The sequence below is a fragment of the Acomys minous genome, assembly GCF_964271855.1.
Source record: "Acomys minous genome assembly, chromosome: 18".
NCBI lineage: Eukaryota > Metazoa > Chordata > Mammalia > Rodentia > Muridae > Acomys > Acomys minous.
This window is the reverse complement of record NC_140501.1, coordinates 3,352,484-3,368,617: the sequence shown is the minus strand read 5'-3', so window position 1 is coordinate 3,368,617 and position 16,134 is coordinate 3,352,484. Positions and strand designations below refer to the sequence as shown.

The window sequence follows — 16,134 nt, the reverse complement described above, 5'->3', positions numbered from 1 at the left end:
CCTGGGCTACAGTGCATGAGAGGAAGAGGCATGAGGACCAGCCTGGGCTACAGTGCATGAGAGGCAGAGGCATGAGGACCAGCCTGGGCTACAATGCATGAGAGGCAGAGGCATGAGGACCAGCCTGGGCTACAGTGCATGAGAGGAAGAGGCATGAGGACCAGCCTGGGCTACAGTGCATGAGAGGAAGAGGCATGAGGACCAGCCTGGGCTACAGTGCATGAGAGGCAGAGGCATGAGGACCAGCCTGGGCTACAGTGCATGAGAGGCAGAGGCATGAGGACCAGCCTGGGCTACAGTGCATGAGAGGAAGAGGCATGAGGACCAGCCTGGGCTACAGTGCATGAGAGGCAGAGGCATGAGGACCAGCCTGGGCTACAGTGCATGAGAGGCAGAGGCATGAGGACCAGCCTGGGCTACAGTGCATGAGAGGAAGACTGAGAGGTAAGAGACATGAGGACCAGCCTGGGCTACAATGCATGAGAGGAAGAGGCATGAGGACCAGCCTGGGCTACAATGCATGAGAGGAAGAGGCATGAGGACCAGCCTGGGCTACAGTGCATGAGAGGTAGAGGCATGAGGACCAGCCTGGGTTACAGTGCATGAGTGGTGGAGGCACCAGGACCAGCCTGGGCTACTCGAGGAGAGTGACTCTTCATGAGAAGGAATTTCCATTCCTTAAAATTGAACGCTGCTGCTGGTGGTGGTTCGACCACTACACTTAAGAAAATGACTGGCTGGAAACAGCTCACTCAGACTTGTAAAGCCACACACAGTTTGGCCACAGAGCCAGCCTCCAACCCAGCCATGATTCTCCCATGATGAACCAGCTTACAGCCACCTCTCTCTAGTAACCAAGCTTTCTTGACGCAGGCCTTCCCACCCCACCGGGACAATTTCCATTCGGTTAAGTTCAGTTGTCGCTTCTCCCCGTTAAAATGTGTCCCCTGGGCTTGAGGTCAGTGAACTCCTCCAGGGCTCAAAGTGACCGGATTCTGAGCTCTAGGGGCGGGGCACACTAGCCTCTGGGTTTAGCAGAACAAGGCTTTCCTGTGTTCCATATAAAGGACAAGGCCAGAGGAAGAAGGATGAAGGAAAAATGGCACCTGGTGGGTGGGGACAGTGATTGAATGTCACTTGGGATCCTGGGCCTTCTCTGTCCTGAATCTTCCCACTATATCACCAAGACCTGGAAAAACGAAAGGGCTCAAAAACCTGCAAGCCACCCTAAACCTCGCCCACCTCTCGGGACATTCTGCTGTCCCTGGCCAGGGAGTGGTGGGGGTGGGCGGTGTCGTGGGATTCCTTCAGGTGGTGGACGCTGCGCCTAGGCAGCATCAGAGGTGGCACCTGCGCCTCTGGGATTCAATCCCGCGCAGTTTAGGGTGGTGCCGGAAGCTGCGAGCGTGGCCCGGAGGGGGCGGAGGTTCGTGGGTTTCTGCAAAAACCTTTCCGAACACGACGAGGTAGCCCTCTGTCGGGCATCCAAACGCAACCTGCGGAATCAGAGCCACGGATCTCCCGCCAGCTGCCGTCCGCGCCTCGGGTGCGCGGGTCTCCAGCCCTCCGTATTCCGCTCTTCGCTACCGCGGTGGCGCTTCTTCCCGCGCTCAGCTTGGTGGCGCATCTCAGACACCGGCTCTGGCCGCACGCCCAAGTAAGGCACCGCTCCGGGGTGGCGCGGCCCCGGGTCCACCTCGCCGCGCACCTGCCTCCGGGGCGGAGCGGGGCGGGGCCGGCGCGCCGGCGCAGGTCACAGCTCGGACGCTGGAGGGGGCTGTGGCTCTCCGCTGTCCCCAGGCTGTGCCCAGGCTCCCCCTGCCGAGGGCCCGGCCCAGGCCCAGGGAGGGGCGGCGGTGGCCCGCACTTCCCGCTCGCCGGCCTCGGAGGCGGCTAGTCCCCGCGCGGGCGCAGCGGCTGCGGGGAGCACGGAGCCTCGGCCAAGGCGCGGGGCGGGGACGCGGCCTCCGCCCGTTCTGCCTGCGCCGCTCCTCCCCACGCGAGTGGCGCTCGGGCCGGGCGTCGAGGCGGCCGCGGCGACCCGGAGCGCGCTCCCCACCCACCCCGCCTGCTCCGCCCTCCCCTCCGCCCCGCGCCACCTTTGATGGCTCGGACCTCGGTCGGCCGCAGCCTGCCTAGCTCGCGCGCCCGCCTCCCGCGGGGACCCCTCGCTCGCCGCCGCGCCCTCGCCAGCCCCGCAGCCCGCAGCGCGCAACCGGGACCCGGAGCCGCCGGAGCCGCCGAGGTAGGAGGCGTGCGGCGAACAATGACCGCGGCCGGAGGGCGGCCGCCTGGGTGGACCCGGCCGCGGCGGCAACTTGTGCGAGTCCCTGCGGCCGGCCGCAGCCCCGGGGCGCGGGCCGAGCTGCCTGCGGAGTCCGCGGGAATGGTCCCGCCCGTAGCCGCCAGCCGCAGGGCCCCGCCACAATAGCGGGAGCAGGGGGCTCCTCTGGCCCCCGCCGAGCCCACCTTCGCGGACCTGGGCTGCGGGGCTCTGAGGTCCTGGGTTCCCCTCTTGGCTTCCCCCTCCGCGGGCGCCCTTCCCCCCTGCTTCCTCCCATCCCACCCAGCCTGGTGACAGCGCCCCCGACGCCTCTTCCGGACCTCCGGCTGCAATCTCGGCTCTGGAGGTCGGTCCCCGGGCCGTGGAGGTGGCCGATGGTGCGGGTGCCACGGTGCCGCCGGGTCACCGCAGCTCACCCACGCGCGACGAGAGCCTCCTGGTGGGTGACAAAGAGGAACACGCCCTCCTAAGTTAGGTCCTGTTTCCCTTTGCTGCGTGCCTCATAGAGGGCAAAGTTTTTTTTTGTTTTTTAAAATTTTCTCTTTGGAAGCACAGGTTATATCTATATAGATAATTCTTATTTTTTTGTGTGTGACATTTTAGAACTTATGATCGTCATTTTTACGATTTAAGTTCGGTAAACTTTAGCCTTGTGATCCGTCCGGACTCCTGTGAGTGAGTGCCTTATACTTAGGGGTTGTGGAGGGGGTACCAGATTCCGTGATGGGACCCAGAAACCAGCCGCTGACGGGGATTTTGTAAAGTCCCCTTACGGAAAAAAAAAAAGGGAGGTACGGCTCACAAAGAAACGAGGTTTGAGACTTGCTGGTGGAGATGTGGGAGCGGAGGACTGCCTCTCATCTGGAACGGTTTACCAGGCTCAGCCTCTCGCGCCCCTCCCCCTCGCGGGAGTTTGGTGGCCTCAGGCTGTCTCGTTTATTTTTGTTTCAGCCTTCCTTCTTGCTAGTTTCCCGCGTTTGACTCCCTTAGCCCTGGCCCCTGCCCTCGGGCACCTCATCCCCTCCCTCCAGTAGGCAGCGTTTTCCGAGCCTAATCTCGACCCCAGCGATGGGCCATGTTTAGTGTGCTTTGCACGTGGGGACCTGCCAAGCCCACTTTAGAACATTCCCCTAACGTTACCTTTTCTTTCTTTCTTTCCTTCTTTCTTTCTTTCTTTTTAAATCTAAACAAGGACTGGAGAAAGGAAAAAGAAAAAAAGCCTCTGGGTTCTGAAAGCTTTAGTGGGGAGTTGCCTTTAAAAATCGTGTGTGTGTGTGTGTGTGTGTGTGTGTGTGTGTGTGTGTGTGTGTGTTTTGATAAGGTGGGGCTCTTCTTAAATCCTTAAGGTCTTCCCTTAGTCTCACTGCTCTTGTTGGGTTCTTAGGCCTGGCTTTTCAGGTGGGTGGGTCCCTGACAGTGCATGTCTTCCGAGGCTATGGCATCCACACAGCTCACTTTATATTCCTGCAGCATCGGTCTGCAGCAAGACTCTAATATTGGACCTATTCCAAGCACAGCAAAACGTTTGTGTTTTTAGTATGTCTGGCTAATAGCTCTGCTTCTGGGTAAGATAAATAGAAGCATGATTGGGCAGTGACTGCCCTACTGGGGAGTCGGTGGTGCTGATAGCGAGCAGATGCCTGCCAAGCCCACAGGAAGCTAGAGGTACTTGGTCATCGATGAGGTGCCGGCGGCGGCAGAACTGCTGTGCGCCCCGCTGACTTGGGGGTGCCGTTCTGTAAGTTGGGCTCCTCCTTAAGTTAGGTATGTAGTGCAGACATTGCCTCCACTTCCTTTTGAGGCAGGGTCTTGCAGTGCGTCCCTGGCTGGTCTAGCTGGAGAGCCTCCTGTCTCAGCCACCTGAGTGTGCCAGGACTATATAGATAGGTGTGCATATGGTGCCTATTTGTAATGCACGTTTCCACATTGATAATGTCTTTTTAGGCATCGGTTGATACTGGGTTCATTGTTTCGGGACAGCTGTCTCGTTTTTTTCCACTAAAGGAATTATCCAAGGGGGGAAAATCTTTACAGGAGCTTAAAAGTAATCTTGAAGAGAGGTATGGGGGCCACGCGTGTAATCCCAGCATTCTGGGGGCAGAATCAGAAGGCTTATAAATAAATTCAAGGCCAGCCTTGCCTATGTAGGAAGTTCAAGGCCACCATTAACTCTTATCCCAGTAACAGAAGGGGTGGGGGGGGGACACCTAATAGTTTAATTCACATGGAAAAATGATTGGATGTTGGAGAGATGTAGAGAGTAAAGACAAAAGCCGAATTTTTGTATGCTGGTTTTACGTTGGGAATATTGTCAGCCTGGTAATATCCTCAGAGGACCAAGGAGACCGTGCCTTCGTGGAGGCTTCATGTCTTGCTGGCGTGATGCACTGGGCACCTTAAAGCAACCTTTTGGAACTGGCTTTGCCTGCTGCAGAAGATCACTTAGTAGTTTTTTTATTTTTTCCCCTGAGACAGGGTTTCTCTGTGTAGCCTTGGCTGTCCTGGACTCGCTTTGTAGACCAGGCTAGCCTCAAACTCACATCGATCCATCTGCATCTGCCTCCCGAGTGCTGGGATTAAAGGCATGTGCCACCATGCCAGGCCACTTAGTAGTTTTGAGAACTGCACTTTCCTCTCTAAAAGAAGATGATGCTACCAAAACCAAAAACCAAAACAAAACAAAACCCGTCCCCTCAGCCCTGTGACACAGTCCTCAGAGTCCTTGCTTCTGGGCGGCAGGCACTCCCTGTGTTGGTGGCCTTGCCTGGGAGAGGAGGCCGTTCCAGGGGCTGCCAGCCTTCTGGCTTTGTTTCTCCCGTGGTTTGGTACTTTTGATGGAAAGGAGCTGTACGTTTACATGGTGAAGTGTCCATCCTGGGATCTGTCTGTCCGTCCCCACACTCCAGGGAACCAGGTGTGGTGGCATGTGCCTGTAATGTTGGCACTCTGAGGATCAGGCGTTCAAGGTCATCCTGGGTTATACTTGCATAAAGTTTGAAACTAGCCTGGATTACACAACACACACACACACACACACACACACACACACACACACACACACACACTGGGGGGGGGGGAGAGCGTGAGCCCTATCCCAGTGGGCTCTTGAACGTAAGTGGTGGAACCGCTTTTTCTTGCCCTGTAGTGGCTGATGTTGCTGCAGAGGCATTACTTGACTGTAGGCCTCTGGCCTTCTCCTTAACCACTTCCATGTGGCAAAGGTAAGAGCCAAATGGTTTCCATTAAGATTACTGCCGAGTCTAACTTCCCCACCCACTTACACCAATGGCTGCTTTTGTTTTTAAATCAATGGAGAGAAACGGACTTGTCGTGGGGATATTTTTCCCCTGGCTTGAGTCAGTAGAAATGTTTTGGAAGGGATCCTTGGAACAAAGTGGGTGATTGATACATTGTTTAAACATGGTGAGCTTCCGACTTTTGAAATAAAAGGAGAATTAATGTAGGGTCCATCATTTACACAGATTTAATTTTATGTGTTAAGCTTGTGCATACACTAAAGCAAGAACGCCACAGGCCCGGCTAGGTTGCCTTTAAAGAATGCTGTTATTTTTGATAAGCTCAGTATGGCGATCATCACTTTGTTTTGCTTGAAGCCTTTTGGAGAAACACTTCTCCTAAGGGTGATGATTTACTATCAACTTCAAAGAAAGAGTCACAAGTCTTAAGTAGTGTGGTGTGTTCAGTTTTTCCTTCGCACCTTGTTATTTCTGGATCTAGGCTAGAGCCTGGAACATAGAAAACCCTTGATAAATATTTGCGAGTAAGTAAACATGCCTAGCTTTTAATGCCCTTTTAAATTACTCTCTGCCTTTTTTTTATTAATTAATTTTTTAAAATTTTAATGGGGAATTTTATCTTAGTGATAGATTGCAGTTCTGGGGATATGCGAATTTGATTTTGACTTCATATTTATTTCTTTGTAATTGAACAATCTGGTCCTTAAAGCTGGCTGACATACTCATCTTTTACATGTACATAAAAACAGTGCAGTGGAAATGCAGAGAAAATAAAGCTTACCTGTAACCAGGTAAGCAGATATTTGTGGTAATACTCTGCTGTCCTTTAACCTGCCCTCTCTCTTGGGAGCTTCCCTGACTGAGTCTCTGCTGTTTCCTCTGGTTCCTGCCTGGATGAGGCCGCTGTGCTCTGGCCGCCTTGTACACAGCGGCTTCTGGGAGCGCAGCCTCATAGAGTTCCTTCAGTGCGGCTGTCCTCAGTGACCTCCCTTTCTGAACTCCTTAAATACCTTTGTTTCAGAGGATGGATTATCCAGACTTGGACTGCTCCGTGGTGGTCCGTGTTACTCTGGCCAACCTGCTGCTTGACATTTGTGAATGGCCTAGCTTTCTTCTCTGCCTCTGTACTTTCACTGCCGTGGGGCTGGGTCTTCTCTCTCTCTTTTTTTTTCTTTCTATTTATTCCTGCCTGCTTTCTCCTCTTCCTGTTCTTTCTTAGCTGTTCCTGTCTGCTGCTTGGTGATCCTTACAGTACTTGGGCTGTAATACCAGGATCTGGTATCACGATCTATCTTTGGCCACCACCTTGTTTTTGAGTTTGGTGTTCATGAACGTCTGTAGACAGGTCTTTGTGTGGTGTGGCAGTATGTGTTCACTGTTTGTGCCAGGCTCATAAGGTGTGTGTTGAGCTGCCCTGTGTTCTCTCAGGGGTCTGTCCTACTTGTCACGACTACCTTGCTTACAGCTGTGACTTTCTACAGCTCTGGATACGTATCCTTTGGGTCTGCGTCCTGTGAATATTTTCATCTGTTCATGTATTTTATCCTCAACGCCTTTTAGTTGCTTATTGTATTTTTGTTGTACTAGGGGTGTGTGTGTATGTGTGTGTGTATGCATGTGTGTATGCGTGTGTGCACACACTGGTACAGTGTGACATGACAGGAGTCAATTCTCCCCATCTGCCATGTGAGCTGGTAAGTTTGGCAGCGAGAGCCGTTACCTGCGGCTCATGTAGCTAGCCACTCTTCACTTTTTGCTGGTGTCTCTCGAAGAACTGACATTCTTAGCCAGACATTTTACACAGTTTGATTGTGGATGCACTAATGGTCAGGAAATGTATTCAGCTTTGGGAAAATAGCAGTTCCTGTGTGCAAGGAAGGGGTTCGGTGGCTCTGCTCTGGCTGTCATATTTCGTGGGACAGTTTTGTTCTTTCCTAAATAAGTTCACTTGGAGAGAGTGGAGATGGGGAAAAAAAACCAACCCTACTTATTTTGAAAATAGAGATAAATTGGTGGTTAATATTACAGTCAAGTAAACAGATTTTTTAAAAAAAAGGATTCAGATTAGGTTGTGTTGTTTCACAGATGGAGGATTATGAGAAGTCATTTTGAAATCAATTAAGAACAAGAATAAACTGGAATCCTGGGCAAAAGCAAGCATTAGCATTCTATTTTTAAAAGCTCGCTTGCTGCCCAGCATGTTGGCGCACACTTTTAATCCCAGTGCTCTGGAGACAGAGGCAGGCAGAGCTCTGTGAGTTCAAGGCTAGCCTGGTCTGCGTAGTGAGTTCCAGGACAGCCAAGGTTATATTGGAGACCCTGTCTCGAACAAACAGAAACACCAAAAATGAAACCAAGTGTCAAAAAACCAAAACCAAACCAAGACAAAAACCAAAACAACAACAACAACAACAACAAAAAAGCTACAAAACCCAAGAAGAAGAAAAAATGATTTGCAGGTCTGTGTGTGCACGTGAGTGCAGGTGCCCACGGAGGCCAGAGGTGTCAGATGCTTCCAGAACTGGACTTAAGCAGTTGTGATCATCCCAGTGGGGGTGCTGGGAACTGAACATGGGTCCTTCCCTAGAGGAGCTCATGGGCTAACCACGGGACCATCAGCAGTGAGGTGCGCTGGGTATCTGCGGCTGAACAGCAGTCTCTAGGTCAGGTAAGTATGAGGCCAGGAGGAAATGCCCTCCTAACCCTCGAATGTCCTGTCTGTCTCATATACACGATAGACATGGATTCATTAGACTGGGAATCTGTGGAACAGGACGGTGCCATCAAATGTGCCTGAACTTGGAGTAGTTGCTTGACTTGCCCTTAGCAGGCCCCACCTTCTCTCTTTGTCTTGTTGGGCGGCAAACTCCATGGGAACCCTTACCAATGCCCTATGCAAGGGGCAGACTATACCTGAGGAGATCTTTAACCTATCAGATAGAGGCTCCCACTTCGGAGTGTCCTGTAACTTTAAGGAGGAGGGCCTTTCTGTGCCATTCCTAGCCTGTTGGGGTTTGCCCTTGGGCTTGTTACCACTGGGTTAACTAGAAGCTGCAGCCTAATTAGCTGTTGTAGCTGATGGCTCCTGCAACTTGCACTGTCACTTTGGTGTTGTTGGATCAGCAGCGGGTGGCTCAGGCTCTTGAAGCTCCTTTGTTGCCCAGAACATTCCTTCCCAGAAGTCCCCAGCATCTGGGAATGTTCAAAAAGAGCCTCCAAGGCTAGATGGGGTGTCTGTAGCCACAGCAGCCATATTGTGGTGTAGACAGCAGACCAGCCACAGGATGGAGCCAGGGCCTGTAAGGCCTTGTAGACTCCTCTGGGCTCTGTGCAGCCGTGCCTGGTTTATTAGGGAATAGTAATTGTACTAAACGATGCGTTTATTTACTCTCAGTTGCTCCCTGAGTTGGGCTTTGTCAGGAGGATGACCATGCAAAGCGTCACTGAAAGAATTGACCTCTCGACTGCTATTTAACGCTTATCTTTGAGTAAACTGTTTTCTACCTACTTTTTTTGTGGAAAAGTGATTCCGGAAGTGAGGCAGTTAGTCTCAGGTGTCAGTCTGGTGAGATCTCTGCTTTGGAGGATTATGCTTATCGGGTTACCTGAGGCAGGAAGGACCCGCCCACTGTGGGCGCTGCCTTTCCCTGGGCAGTATGGGGGAGGGAGGGAGGCGCTGGTAGCAGCTGGTGGTCACCGCTGTCTGCTTCCTCACCGTGGGCTTGAGGGAACCCCACGCACAGCGCGGAGGTAGGCTTATGCTGCCCCGACTCCTCGGGCGGCTCCTCCTCCTCAGGCGGCTCCTCCTCGGGCGGCTCCTTTTTGGGCGGCTCCTCTGAACTGTGAGCTGAAATAAGCCCCCCCCCCTTCCCCTTAAGTGTTTGTTGAAAGATTTTGTCACAGCAACAGGAAAAGTAACAGGACGATGGAGATGTCAAGTCACTCTGAAGAGCAAACTGCTTTTAAGGACTATTTGAAGATGTATTTAAAAAAAAAAAAAACCCACGTGGCTAAATATCCTTGAATATGACCTCTTTTGGTGGTGACCTTGCTGCCCTTCGTCTGGGAAGTGACCTGGAGGAAGGTGGTGCCTGCCGTTTCTTTCACCTGGGATAGCATTCACACGGACAGAGGCTTTCGAGGTTCAGGAGTTTGAGAGGACATTTGTCTGGGGCTGATATGTTCTCCTTTGTATCTCTCCAGCGCCTCAGTTCTCCAGCGTCAGATTCTAGAGGTGAGGCCATGCTGGAGGAAGTTGGCTCTTGTGGTTGGTCCCACTTCCTGTCGGCTGTCTGCTTTCTGCTTTTGCCAAGGTGTAAGGAGATTTCCTGCCACTGTGGAGTCACCTGTTACCAGGGTGGACTGTATCCCCTCAAACTGTGAGCTCACATAAGCACCTCCTCCTTCAGGATGCTTTCCCCGGCTTAAAAAGTTACCTAAATGAGGCGATGATCTTACTGAATTTGTGACGAGAGGTGACATAGTGAGAACCTGACTCTCTTTCCATGAAAATGAATTGCTGCTTTCTAAGAGTGCCCTCTAAAGCTTAGAGGGCAGAGGGTTCTCGGCCTGCTAACGCTGTGACACTTGAACACAGTTCCTCATGTTGCAGTGGTCCCCAAGCCATCACATTATTTCATTGCTACTTCGTAACTGTAATTTTGCTATTGTTATTAATAATAATAATAATAATAATAATAATAATAATAATAATAATAATAATATAAACATCTGATATTTGACCGGGGGGGGGGGTGTTGAGACCCACAGGTTGAGAACCTCTGTTCTAAGCCAAACAACCTCCATCTTAGAGTGTTCGGCTTGTAATCACTTGCAGAAAATCATTGCAGCTGGGCTCTCTTCATACCCACTCATTGTGGGTGATAACTTTTACTCTGTTTTAGTCGTGGTTTCTTATGCCTCTACCTCCCCTCCATCCCGACCCTTCAGCACTTGGTAGGGGAGAGAGAAGGCTAGAGGGGTGGAGTTCTCTTTAGCTACTTCCTGCTGGTTAAGGTTGTTGGGTTCCGTGGGGCAAGTCCGTTCTTCATTTCAGGATTATCTCCCGGCTTCTCATCAAACCTCAACAACAGGAGCAGCAGCGGGTGGGGTGGGAGGGCATGGGGGGTGTAGGGTGGGCACCATCATCCTTCTTCCTCGGAGCTGCCCCCTCCCCCACCCCCCAGTCTCTCTCTCTGGGCTCTAACGTTTATTCCCTTTCCAGAGCCCTCAGAATTAAAACTATCTACAGCTGGCAAACAGCCCCCTCTCAGAGCCTGCGCTGTGGACAGTCTGAATCGGCCCCATGTCCCACTCCTGGGATTAAAACAAAAACATGTTTACATAACATGACTGAGTTTTTAAAGACACTAAAACTTTCCACTCCCAAATCATAGGAGGTGGGGGAGGGTCGCAGGATGTTCATTTGAGGATACAGCCAGTGCACCTAACACCTGTTGTGTGGAGTGCTGCCCTACTTGTGTAGGGTCTCGGAGGAGGGGCTAGAGTATAGAGCCCAGGAAGGGTTAGGAGAGAGGCACTCCATCTGTGCCTGTGGCAATCCCTTATCCCTGCGGGGAGGAGTGTCAGCACCCTGTAGGTAGCCCTCACCTGTGCTTTTTCAGGGTGTACTTTGGTGGAATTGTGACCCTAGGAGGCGCGGTAAATGTTGCTTGAGTCTTCTCCCGAGAGGGAAGTTTAGCGACAGCTGCAGATAAAAACCATGTGTGCAGACAGTTGCAGAATGTAGATTAATAGTATTCTTATCTTTTTGTTTAATTAATACAGCCTTTCATAAAAAGCAGTTGAGGTGTCTGGGGACATACCTCAGTGGTAGAACGTTTTCCTAGCTTGTGTGATGCCCTGTTAGATCCTCAACATCACCAAAAAGTCAGCACCACTACCAGCAGCACCAGCAGCACCAGCACCAGCAGCAAACAAAACCCCTTAAGGGTCTGAGGAGATACTCATTGGGTAAAGAGCTCGACATACAAGCCTAAGTGTCTAGGTTTGGTCTTTAGAACATAGCTAAAGATAGGCATGGTGACATGTGCTTGTAATGCCTGCATTGGGGAGGTGGAGGCAGCCAGGTTCCATATGGCCTTTGCTTTTTCCTGGACATCAGCTTCTTTTGTTTAGGGTTTATTTTTATTTGTGTGTGTATGTGTATATGTGAGTGTGTGTAGCATGTGTGTGTGCACACGTGAGTGTGCATATAGGTGTGTGTGTATGTGTATGTGAGTGCGTGTCCGTGTCCTCCTATACATGCAGTTGCCCACAGATGTCAATAAGGGTGTTTCTCTGGAGCTGGAGTTACAGGCTGATGTGAGCCTCCTGATGTGGGTGCCAGGAACTGAACTTAGGTCCTCTGCAGAAGCAGCAAATGCTCTCAACTCCTGGGCCATCTGTCCAGCTCCCTTGTGTTTCCACAGCCCTCTTAAGAAACCATCCCATCCTGCTGGGATTAAGATTCCATAACTGCATTCGAACCCCCGTCCTTCCCATCCTCTCAGGACTAGCCAGCTGTGCGCGCTCTTGGCGTGGGGTGCCTCTGCACTTTGGGAGTGGCTGTACAATGATGTGTGCGGGAAGTTGTGGAGATGAGCAGATCCCAGCCCTGCCCTGGCGGTAGTTGCTTCTCAAGACAGACAGACAGACAGACAGACAGACAGACAGACACAATGCCTAGGGAAAAAACAAAAGAGACAGCAGAGGATGGGTTCGCAGGGGTCTTTCCACAAACTGCTAGGGACTTGCTGAAGCTGGGGAAGTTCGTGAGCTCATCAGTGCTTGACTTCATTCATTCACTCATTCATTCATTCATTTTGGTCTCATGTAGCGTGTTCTGGCTTCAAACTTTCTGTGTCGCTGAGCCTGGTCTTGTCAGCCTTCCTGGCCTCCTGTCTCTGCCCGCTAAGTGCTGGGGTCACAGGTTTGCGCCACCTTACCTGGTTGCTCAGGTACTTCACTTCTGACCTGATACCCCGTATGAGGCGTGTCATAAGTCATTTGTCATTTGTAACATATTGTCCAAATAGCAATGTTCTTCCTCCTCTTGTTCAAACACACCTGTTGAGGACAGGGAAGCGTCAGCACTTGCTCAGGGTGGCCGCAGAGTGTCCCTGGGCATCTAGGAGGCAGTGGAGTGTGCAGTGTAGCTGCCTGCAACCCTGGGAGTCCTGGGAAGGCGAACTGTGCACACTGCCACGTGGTGAGGCCCGTCCCCTGCCCTGCTGCCTTCATCTGTCACAAGTGCCAGTGACTGAAGCTGTTGCTTCTCTCAGGCCTCCCGTGAGCAGGGCTGTTGTGTGATAATTCCAGTGTGTTGACAGGAGAGATACTCTGTTTGGCACATCCAAGACTTGGCCGGCCATCCATCAAGTCCTGGCCTAGGTGATACCGCTTTCTGACTTCCTTTGGCACACCTCGGAGGACACTGTTCAAGAACGCAGGCATATGGGCTAGCGATGCAGCTCACTTGGAGAGCCTTGTGCAGAGTTCAGGGTCCAGGAAAACCGCTGTCGCTGTGCACAGCTACTCCCCTGCATCTGACTTTGCTTCGCCTGCCAGTTCCCGGATGTCAGGAGCCAGCCTTGTCTCAACTTCAGCCAAAGATTTCTGGTACTTTGGTTGATTAATGTAAGTCTTATGGTGGGTTCACAAGTAACCTGCTAATCCCAACACCTTAGACTTCAGGACTCTTCACAAATAGCAAGCAGTGCAAGGGACACTATTGGAAAGGTTGGGACACTATGCCGGAGGTGATGCTCGCTAGTCTCCGTGAATAAAGCAGACAGAAAAGTTGTGTGTGTGTGTGTGTGTGTGTGTGTGTGTGTGTGTGTGTGTGTGTGTATGTATGCGTGGGTATATGTGTGTGTATATGTGTGTGTGCATTTGTGTGTGCATTTGTGTGTGTGTGTGTCTGTGTGTGTTTGTGCATGTGTACACACGTTCTCACGTAAGCCAGGCATGCACTCATGCACTCTGGTGGTGTACATCTCAGCTCTGGCATCCAGGTTCCTTACCAACGTTGGCCTCTAGGAAGAGTGCTCATGGATGCAGCAGGAGTTCCTGTCTCTGGAGTAAGATGACAAGTGGTAATCGTTAGCTAGCAAGGTGAGGGAATCCTGAGGTACAAATGATGGATTTAAATAACTTAAATACTTGCTTATGAAGGTTCATAGAAACAGCACTTTATTTTATTTTATTTTTTTAGACAGCACTTTAAAAAGAAAAGATTTGAAAGTCAAGCGAGCCTTAAGCTCTGAAGGTGATTTTAAGAAGTGGACACATTTCTCTTTAAGGCAGAAGTAGACTGAAATTACTTCTAGGAAAGAAATTAGAGTCAGGTGTGGTTGTACATGCCTTTAATCTTAGCATTTGGGAGGCAGAGGCAGGCAGACCTCTATGAGTTTGAGGCTGGTTTGGTCCAGAGAGTTCCTGGCTGGCTAGGTTGACATAGTCTTAAAAAACTGCCAACCAGCCTGGCATAGTGGCGCACGCCTGTAATCCCAGTACTCGGGAGGCAGAGGCAGGTGGATCTCTGAATTCAAGACCAACCTGGTCTACACATCGAGTCCAGGACAGCCCAGACTACACAGAGAAACCTTGAAAACACAAAACCAAAAACCAACCAAGCCTGCCAACCAACCACTCCCCTGCCTTAAAAAGTATATGTAAGGGCTACAAAGATGGCCTAGTGGCTTTTTTTTTTTTTTTTTTTTTTGTAAAAAGGTTTTTTGAGACAGGGTTTCTCTATGTAGCCTTGGATGTCCTGGACTCACTTTATAGACTAGGCTGGCCTTGAACTAAAGAGATCCACCTGCCTCTGCCTCCTGAGTGCTGTGATTAAAGACATGTACCACCATGCCTGGCGCTTGCAGAGGATTTTAAAAAAAAATGTGTGTATCTAAAAGTCTGTGTATATATATACTATATATATTAAAAATTAATGTGGACTATTTATATCAATATCAAAGTGGCTTTTCCCCATTAAGTATACAGCACTGTGCTTTACCACATGCCTGGAACTGTCAGATACTCCACAGCCAGGTACGGGCTGTTTCCACCTCTTCTGAACTGTCCCTTGTGCTGTCCCTGTCGTCCCTTGAACAGTTACCTCCACGCTCACTGTAGTTTGGTCATCACCAGGATGCCTTGCAGTAAGTCACGGCCTAGCCCTGTGAGGCTGGCCTCTCCGAACTGGCACGATGTCTCGGAGGGACTTCTTCCTGAGCAGTGGTCATTATGTGGAGCACTGCAGTGTACCTGGCCATCCACCCGTGAAAGGACATGGGGTTGTTTTCACTTGGGCCGTTCTGAGTTTGTCACGTGTGAACGCAGAGCTACCGTGACGCAAGTTCTCACATAGGGGTAGTGTTGGTGTCGTGAGTGCATTTATCCGCGCTTTGCCAGCGTTTAGTGTTGTCAGCTTTTTACTCAGTTTCTCTGGTGTGTGGTAATATCTTAAGATGGCTGGCTAGTTGATTATTTATTTAGGTTTTTCAAGGCAAGTCTTCTTTATGTAGCCCTGGCTGTCCTAGACCTAGCTCTATAGACCAGGCTAGCTTGAACTCACAGAGATCTGCCTGCCTCTGGGTTATTTTTAAAACTAAAGGTTCAGAGAAAAGAAGAAAGGGGGCTTCCCTGGAGGGATGACTTAGCTTATTGGCCTGTGTAGTGGAGAAGCCTACGGGAGGAGCCACTTGTTGGCTGCAGGGCGGGTCGTAAGGGCAGTGGTATGCAGAGACAGGCCTGTCTGTAACCCTGTGTGCAGGAAGTGCATGTGAACAGGTCAGTCCTGAGGGCGCTTAGGGGAGTCCAGGTCAGCACTGACGTGGTAAGTTCCTATGTAAGATTTCAGTGCTAATCAAATTTCAGAGAGCTGTAAGGTCGGGTAGCCATGGAGAAAAGCGCTGAGGCGTGGACGTGGGCGTTGTGGCTCAGGGCCCTGCAACACATTCAGTGGTTGGAGGCAGCAGTAAAGAGCCTTTTGTAGGACTTGCGGGTTGGGGCTCTGGGAGTGGCTTTTGCTCAGCAGTCCTCCCTCAGATGTTTGCAATAAAGATGTCAGCTTGGGCTGTGAGAACTTTTACCAGGGAACCTCAAAGGGGCTCCCTGGTCAGGGCGGTGCTTTACCACAGCGCGGATCGCAGCTTGCGGTGCAGTAGTGTCCCCCATGAAGCCGTCATAGGAACTGTTGTGACACCATGAGCTAGACTTGGGAGTCCTAAGCTGCCGTTGCCACAGTGTGCTTGATCACAGGACAGCCATGTTGCCAGTCGGTGCGATCGATCGGTGGGAACTGGCTTCTAGCTGCCTGAGGAATCCTGGATGTGTCTGCGCCTTCAGCCCTGTGAAAGGTCCCGTGGTCCCGTGAAGATATGTTTTTCATTTTCTGGGCAGTTCCCGCCCATATTTTAAATTGGAGTCTACTCTGTACTGAAGTCCGACCCATGCCTCCCAAGTGGCTTGTTGGTGAAGTCTTTGTGATCAGTGTATTTGTTTTTATTATTTATTTAGTTTGTTTCATGTTTTTTGAGACAAGGTCTTACTGTGTAGCCTTGACTGGCCTGGATCTCAGTACATAAAAAC

The 16,134-nt window shown here is 51.0% G+C and overlaps 1 protein-coding gene across 5 annotated transcripts in view; it reads left to right on the top strand.

The window, feature by feature from the left end:
• Positions 1-1,455: 1,455 nt before the first annotated feature.
• The window catches only part of FARP1 (FERM, ARH/RhoGEF and pleckstrin domain protein 1), a 240,551-nt gene continuing 225,872 nt past the window's right edge, over positions 1,456-16,134 (top strand). Inside the window, exon 1 of one of the 5 annotated variants that reach the window (XM_084767089.1) lies at positions 1,456-1,657. The gene's annotated coding sequence lies outside the window, so the exon portion shown is untranslated. Of the gene's footprint in view, positions 1,658-1,776; positions 2,246-2,591; positions 2,724-16,134 lie in introns of those variants that run through there. The other 4 variants (XM_084767093.1, XM_084767091.1, XM_084767088.1 and 1 more) reach the window with 4 other exon arrangements.